Source organism: Panicum virgatum, chromosome 1N, assembly GCF_016808335.1.
Source record: "Panicum virgatum strain AP13 chromosome 1N, P.virgatum_v5, whole genome shotgun sequence".
Classification (NCBI taxonomy): domain Eukaryota; kingdom Viridiplantae; phylum Streptophyta; class Magnoliopsida; order Poales; family Poaceae; genus Panicum; species Panicum virgatum.
Genome location: NC_053145.1, coordinates 43,057,476 through 43,065,944, shown reverse-complemented (window position 1 = coordinate 43,065,944; position 8,469 = coordinate 43,057,476). Strand labels below are relative to the sequence as shown.

The 8,469-nt window shown below is 42.2% G+C and overlaps 1 long non-coding RNA gene across 1 annotated transcript; it reads left to right on the top strand.

Moving 5' to 3' along the window:
- The first annotated feature begins 6,819 nt into the window (after positions 1–6,819).
- On the top strand, positions 6,820–7,649 carry LOC120655933. Its single transcript, XR_005667772.1, has 2 exons — positions 6,820–7,157; positions 7,245–7,649. It is a non-coding gene; the product is annotated as an uncharacterized LOC120655933 (long non-coding RNA).
- Positions 7,650–8,469: the final 820 nt, after the last annotated feature.

The window sequence follows — 8,469 nt, the reverse complement described above, 5'->3', positions numbered from 1 at the left end:
CGCGCGCCGCTATATATACGCAAAATAAGTCACCCCCGCCCCGCGGGCGCGCTGATGCATCTGCCCTGTTTGTTTTTTCCGCGGAAGACGAATGGAGCTGTGCCTGTGCGTACATCGTCTCGGTCCTGTCGCCAGGGGAGGCCGCCCGCGACCGGTCGGACCCGGTCGTACTCCGTGACCACGTCCAAGTAAAAAGAAAGGGCCCCGAAACAAGCGCGTTGCAGCCGGCTCCCGCCCGGCGGCGGCGGCGGCTCTCGCAGCTGCAGGAGCAGCCCGGCGCCGTGACGGCGGTGGGCGGTGGAAACGAACGAAGCGCCCGCGCGTCACGGTCACGGGCTGACGGCTCGCCCCCGCCTGACCCGGAGCCTCCTCAACTTTCTCTGGTTGCCCATGGGGGAGGAACCGTACGGGGCTCGGATCCGGGGTCTGCGCGACGAGCATTCAAGCGGCGTGCCACTCTGGCCAGAGGTGGCTGCATGACTCCATCGATCAGCTCGGATTGTCTCCGTGCAGGATCTAGGAGGCAGACGGTGCGCCAGTATAATCTGCACAAGCACGAAGCACGCCACTGTTTTGTTCACTGAGTGATTATGTTTTTTTTATCTATTATCTTATTATTTGACCAACAAACGGAGCCTTCATGTTCGCTCTCAAGGCCTAGAAATTTCCACATTAATCGAAGAAAAATAAAAAAATAAAAATTTCCCACCACTGCCATTATAATAAAAATTAGCCTAAAATACCCCTGTGATTAATTAAAAATCACCCACCAATGCCATTATGGAAAATTAAATATAAAATATCATTTAGCTATGCATAAATTACAAACATATACTATTAATAAAAACTAAAACTAACAACAATAAATCAAAATAAAATAAAAATAAGAATAATTATATGCATAGTATTATTAAAGCTTAATAAATCAAATTGTTATTATAGGTAGATCATATTTAAATTATTTTAACCAACAATAAGACATAATTTATAATAATGAACAGGGTGATGTATGGTGAAAAATAGAATAATCTTTAAGTAAGGATACATCGACATGCGAATTTTTGAATTTTCAATACTATCCGCATAAATACGCGGGCTATACGCCTAGTTATTACATATATGGAAAGCTAAGACAGCTTGTTTTTTTGCTTCTCTGGAACTTAGAAAAAGTTAGGGTTTGGTAGCCTGTGAAACTTTATAAACTTTGCATCTAGTACATCGCAGTTCCATACGGCGAGACCGACAACTAAACCTAAATGCATGTCTCCAGTGGTACACCATCACATGTTAGAAGAAGGAAGACAAGTCTTTACGGATGACCTTTTTCATGTTTACGTGTAGCTTTTACTTTGGCAAGAAAGAGACGCATAGCTGCTAGCTTATTAGCTTCCTCCTATAAATGTCTGAGTAAGAGCGCTCATGGTGATGAAGATTGTTTCCTAGAGTTGGACACCCGGCGGTAGCATTATTTCAAAAGCAACCAATTTTTGTCGGAGGCGAACATGCGAATATTATGAAAAAAAAACTCAACCAAGTGGGGTGTGACGGCCCCAACTATTTTTCATTAAAAAAGCAACCGGCTTTCTAATCGAGAAACCCTCCAAACCCTTGCTGTGTCAGTGAGGGAGATTTTTTTTTACCTACAGGCGGAAATTCGTCCCACACAGGCTTCGAACCCCAAACGTGTGGGGGTGCCGCCGGAGTTCTTCGACTAGCTGGTCTAGTATACTTTTGGCGAGCATGTCAATATGGATTGTTCAAGTTTCGTGTATAGATGTTTTTAGCCAATTTCCATATACACCATGGGATCAAAGAGGCTCAAAATTGCACAGTGCACCCGTATATATTTTTTTTTGTAAAAGAAGCATATATAGGTGATCGATCTTGAGATTGAATAAGTTAACACAAGCTATCACAAAATTAATATGGCAATTGGCGGTCAATGAAATAATGTACTACGACGATTCTTGAACATCTAGGGTGGAGCATACCTAGGTCTAGACTTTAGAGCATCAGTACGCATTCTTGGACTTAGTGATAGAATCAGAGTATATTTCCTGAAAATGTATTGGTTCTAGATGCAAGAAAATCTTGTGACAACTTTTGAAACGTCCTTGCTAAATTCTATCTTTTGGGGACTCGCTAAATTGCTCATTTGCTTTTGCTGACTCAAAATTAGCAAGGATTGATGAGGTGGATAAAGGAGAGAAGAGTTCTAGTTATTAGCAGGGGCAGATCTAGAAGCTGAACAATGTGGGGGGCTCATCTTTTCTTTCTTGTCCTCCTTCACTTTCTCTTCTTCCTACTCCTTTTCTTCATCCTTCCTTTCAACCATGGCTAAAAATTGTAGGGGGGCTTAGGGGAGGCTCCATGGACTTCATGAAGGTGGGGCCTGGAGCCCCTCAGCCCCCCTACTGGATATACCCCTGGTTATTAGAGTAGTAACTAGTCAATCAACCCGTGCTCCCGCACGGGCTAATTAAAATTAATATAAGAATGAGGTAAATCATTATAATTATGTATCTAATATAAGAATGAGGTCAATAATTATAATGATGTATCTCACACTCTTTTTCATCAATTAAATATACTAACACATACTCTAAAATATATATTTATCATTATTTAGTTACAATAGATTTCATTTTGCATCCCATCTCCACATGTGCTCGATATATATATTTAGTTGAACTATTTGTTTGTGAATTGGTAGTCTTATCTCTTCCATCTTACATAAATACATGGTGACATATCATGGGTAGTATTTTTATATAAATAATAATATTAGTAATGATAGAAATTGTAATTTAGATTTTTATATTGATACTTTAATATTTTATTATAATTATATAATTTAAATTCAGATTTAGTAGTAATTTAACTTCTAATAATGATATAATTGGATAATTTATATGCAAATTTAGGGGCTATTTGTATTATAATAGCATAGGTGAGTAATTTACACGAAGATTAGGGGGTTACTTTAGATTTTTTTATAATGGTATAGGTGGGTAATTTAGATACATGTTTAGGGGGTTACTTTAGTCAATTTTTATAATGACAGAGGTGGGTAATTTATAAGGAAAGATAGCAGATCCGATGGCTATTATAATTAGAGTTGTTAGATTGATTGGTAGATGTTTCTGATTTTTGTGAGAATTTATATGATTTCTCTATTTTTTAAGAGTATCCACCTAGGATTCTAGGTGGCTTCATGTGGAGACTTCAAAGGAGCCTCCAATTAGTAATAGTAAGATTTCACAAAGAGAAGAGACGTTGAGTGCGGTCATCATAATACATATCTTAAAATAATCCATCTATCTATTTACTTCTCCACAATTTTGTAATCCACCAAATCATAAATTCTTTCTAGTTGCATCAATATCCATTAGTCAAAGATCAAACGCACCTCTTTGTTGTCATGGATCAAAAGTGGGTGAATTGTGAGATATAGTGCAATTCTTTCTAGAACACGTGATTTCTTGACCTAGCTTTTAATTTCTCTCTATTTTTTTGCTTGGATTGGAACATGATAAATATATCAGATTTTGTTAAAGAAAATCTGTCAATAGACAAATAACATTCTCTATAGTCTCTAATATCGATCCATTCCTTTTTAATGTAAAGGTCATCTCGACATCCTCCCAATAAGGTGTGATACAGACTGTGATCAATGGTAGCGATTTAAGTGGTATAAAAAGAAAACAACAGAGTAAGCACCGGTAAAAATGCAAAAACAAGTTCTAAAGAAGGGAAATGAAAATGCAATAGTTCATGCAAACACAACAAAACCATGAATGCAATATTATGCTATCTTGATTTGAAATTACTTAATCTCACCTGGATATTTTAGAGGACCTTAACAATTGAATTTCTGCATTTAGACATTTTGCGAACATTATAATTTAAGCAGTAAAAAACTTAACTTTCTTGTGGTATCTAGCACTTGAACTTACTTTATTTGAATTATAGGCACTTTGTAAAAAGTCTTAGTAATTGTTTCTTTTCTTGGCAAGAGTTGGGCAGCATATCCTGAGATTATTGACGATGTCTTTCTGAAGATGGCTTTGTCATTTACCAATGAAAAATAACCAATTGTAGAGTCGGAAATTCAGACCTGATGTACAAGTTTTAAGAAAACCACTGTAGGCAAGATAATAACCTTGGTATGTTAACCCTTGGTCACATGCTGAATCGTCCACCGGGTGGAGCACCGCATCAGCTAAGCCATCAGGGTCCGACAGCCAACACAGACGGACCCGGACGAGACGACTCTGCTGCCCTGCATTCATGGGAGATGTATGGATTTTACAGGGGTGATGCGATGAAACTGCCCTCGCGAGCCAGCAGCAGTTTGGGGCCGACCAACCCCGGCTGGCGACAAGTACGGAAGTACCTGCAGGTGCAGCAGTAATGAACCAATTGCCTACCTGACAGTGACAGATAGCGTGGCCAATGTGGGCTCCGTCCATCAGATTGTCAGTGTAGTTTTTGCCTTTCTGGAGTTGGGTTTCTCCCAGACATGCTTGCTGGACAGCAGCAGCGTTCTGATCTGGAAGACTGATGAAGACGTTTCTCTACTGCAGATGTTTGCTGTAGAACTTCGATCGACTAGGACGGCCAGCCCAAATTCTTCACCGAGTGCGATTTTTTTTGAAAGACTTTATCAAGTGCGATTGCTTGACCAATATAGGCCCTGTTTGTTTCCGATTATAATCGGCTTATCGGTAGAAATAAACGATAATCTCACCAAACGCCTTGCTTATTTTCGCTTATGTGGTAATCCGCTTCAGAGATTTGAACTATGAGAAGCGAGAAAATCTTCGCTTCTCTCGGCCACACTTAGATTATAAGCTAAGCGGAAACAAACAAGGACATAAACTACTAATGGTTCATGTCCTGTCAGACACATTTGTCACTAATAGTAGCAGTAGCACTCTAGCTTAGTCACCATACCTTTGTGTCGACATCAGGGTGACGCTTTTTATTTTGCTGATCGACGAATTAAGTTTATTTCTTCTGTATGACGACACTGGTGGTACTCTTGTAGCTGTTTTTCCTTTCATTGATGATATTTTGTCAACCATGCAAGAAACACACGCTGTAGTTTTGTTTCATCCGGTGATGTTCAACATACCAACTCCACCCTCAGTGTGTATGGTTGAGATTCTGTTCAGTCAAGCAATATGTAACCGCAAAATGGAAGTGTCATGTGGTCATGGAAGTGGTGTTGACTGGATTGATGTTACTACTCCAAATTGTGTTGAACAAATAACAGAGCTAATAACCTTGTAAACCATTAGTACCCATCATGTACGTTTGACTGCATGCTCTATGATTAGGAGGGAAGTAAGAAGAAGAGCAAATTAATTAACACAAGTGGGGCGGAGACGACTATATGATTGTACATGAGACATTAACGTCTAGAATTAATTAACTATTGCTATGGCATATGCATATATGAGGTTATACAGTATGGACATATGAAAGGGAGATCACAATGAGATGCGGTTCATGAAGGGATCGGACCATTCCACACGCACAGATATTTGCACCAGCGGCTAAATATCTTTCTGTACTACTTCTTACCCTCTTTAGTTTAAAATTTTGTAATATTTCTCCAAAATGAGATCTCATTTTGGAAAATTAGATTTTGAACTAAAAAGAATTAGAGGGGTATCTAAGTACCTAAGGATTATCAATTGACACCCCTAGTATGTACAGAGTCATATAATGTGTTAGCTGTGAACCGTTTTAGAACATTGTCGCAATTCTCTTCTATTTTAACATGAAATTGGGGTTCGGCCGGGTGGGGGGGGGGGGGGGGGGGGGCCGTTAAGCAACCCAAGCATCAGTAGTGTCTACGTATTTGAAACTTGCAAAAAAGAGACATTATTGGAGGCAGTTTTGCACCCGTTGCACAGTTTGCAGAAAATATGCATTTACATGGTAACAATCTATTATCTTATTATTTGGCCAACAAACGAAGCCTCCACATTCACTCTCAAGGCCTAGAAATTCCCACGTTAATTGAAAAAAATAGAAAATAAAAATTACCCACCACTGCCATTATGATAAAATTAGTCTAAAATACCCCTGTGCTTAATTAAAAATCACCCACCAATGTCATTATGAAAAATTTAATATAAAATATCATTTAGCTATGTATAAGTAAAACCAAAACTGACAACAATCAATCAAAATAAAACGAAAATATGAATAATTGTATGCATAATATTATTAAAGATCAACAATCAAATTGTTATTATAGATAGATCATATTTGAATTATTTTAACCAACAACAAGACATAATTTACGATAATGAACAGGGTGATTTATGGTAAAAATTTGTATAATCTTTAAAACGAATACAATGACATGCGGATTTTTAAATTTTCAATACTAGCCGCACAAATGCGCAGGCTATACGCCTAGTTGTATTACACTACTACAGAATTCATCATCGCAAACACCTTATCACCGCCGGTTTGGTTTGAACCGGCGGTATTAGACTATCACCGCCGGTTCTAGTTGGAACCGGCGGTGATACGAGAGTATCACCGCCGGTTCGTAACACAACCCGACGGTGATGCCTGGCGAGACATCACCGTCGGGTCGTAACACGACCCGACGGTGATGCGAGCTCATCACCGCCGGTTCGTGTTACAACCCGACGGTGATGCCTTTCCCATTTTTTCTCTCTCCCGATCCCTCTTCCTGTCCCACTCCTCTCCTTAGATTTTTTCATGAGTCCTTATCCTTTGCCCCCACCGATGCCCCCCAGAACCTGCTTCTCCTCTCATCCCCATCTCCAACCCCCTCCGCCCCTTTTCCTTCCCGTCCCCGTTGGCGCTCGCAGCAGTGGAGGCGTGGGTAGCGGCAGCGGCAGCGTGGGCTCGGCGGCGCGCGCAGCAGTGGAGGCACGGTAGCGGCAGCGGCGGCGTGCGCTGCAGCAGCGGCAGCGGCGTGGGCTCGGCGGCACGAGCTGCGGCTGCGGCGGCGTGGGTTGCAGGGCGTCCGGCAGCAACTTGGGTGCGCAGCTGCCGGCGAGCGGGGGCGCTGCTCCCCTCACCCTCTCCTGCAGCGAGGGCCGCTACTGCAAGTGGGGCTACGGTGGCCGCAGCACGGACTGCTACTGGCACCTGCGCCTCCCTCCGTTCGTCCCCCTGATTTCCTTCCTTGTTCCTCCCCCTGATTTCCTTCCTTGCCCACTTCCTGATTCAAGTTTTGATTTGGATTTCAGGTCAGGATCCATCGATTTGGATTTGGCTATGGACGAATGAGTTTTGGATTTGCCTTTGCTCCAATCCGCTACCCGGCAGCGCGCGGAGGGCAAGTGCGCGGTGGAGCGGTGGCGCTGCATCCGAGCAGCGGCAGCGGCGCACGAAGCAGCAAGAGGAGCATATTTTTTCAATTTTTTTTGATTTGTGACGGGGCAACACCGCCGGTTCTGGAACCGGTGGTGATGGTTTGCACTATCACCGCCGGGTCTTGAACCGTTGGTGATGGCCCTTTTCATCACCATCGAGTTAAATCCAACGCCTCCCCAAACCGGCAGTGATGACTATTTTTAACCGGCGGTGATAGGGGTTACTGGAGTGGAGTAGTGTTATAACTACAAAACGAAGTAGTAGAAGTTTTCCAGTCATCCTAATCATTATAGTTTGAGGTGTGCATCACACTCGTGTTTTTTTAGTGAAGGCTGTTCTAGGCACGAAAAACATTCAGATCGAGAAATAAGAAAGAGAGGAAAAACACGCAAGTCATATTGTCTAGAGTCCGTTGGGATTAGGTGCATCTACTCGTCTTCTTTACCTGACATGACCGCATTCAGATCGAGAAATAAGAAAGAGAGGAAAAACACGCAAGTCATATTGTCTAGCGTCCGTTGGGATTAGGTGCATCTACTCGTCTTCTTTACCTGACATGACCGCATGGGGAATTCCGGCTAATTGCAAACTTTCAAACTCGAAAAAAGATTAATGAAAAGTTCAGAACCGAAGCATGTATGCCATTAGCCAACAAAAATCCGAGCGAACAAGTTCGCATCACGATGCACAAGCATCAAAACATGTGTCGCTGTGTGCAAGAAAGTCCAGTCTCGTGCATCATACTCATATTTTTTTTTAGCAAAAGCTGTTCTAGGCAGACACCCACATGTTCGCTGACAGACCACGACGCCTGGTCGCCCGTGGGACGTGAGGCCACCTTCTATCCCGGAGCTAGCTGCACCACGTGTCGAGTGTCCGTCGACACGGTATAATGGAAGCACGAGGGACATTCGCTCATGCAGGCTACGTAGGTATTTCATTCCTCATCACGTACTAATAACAGGGGCGGAGCCAGGGCTTAGACAAAAGGGCCTCATTTTCTTTCTTCTTTTTCTCTTCTCTCTTTCTCTTCTTCTTCCTCTCTTCTCCTTCTTCCTCCTCTTCACTATATCAAAAATTTCTTAGGGAGGCTTCTAG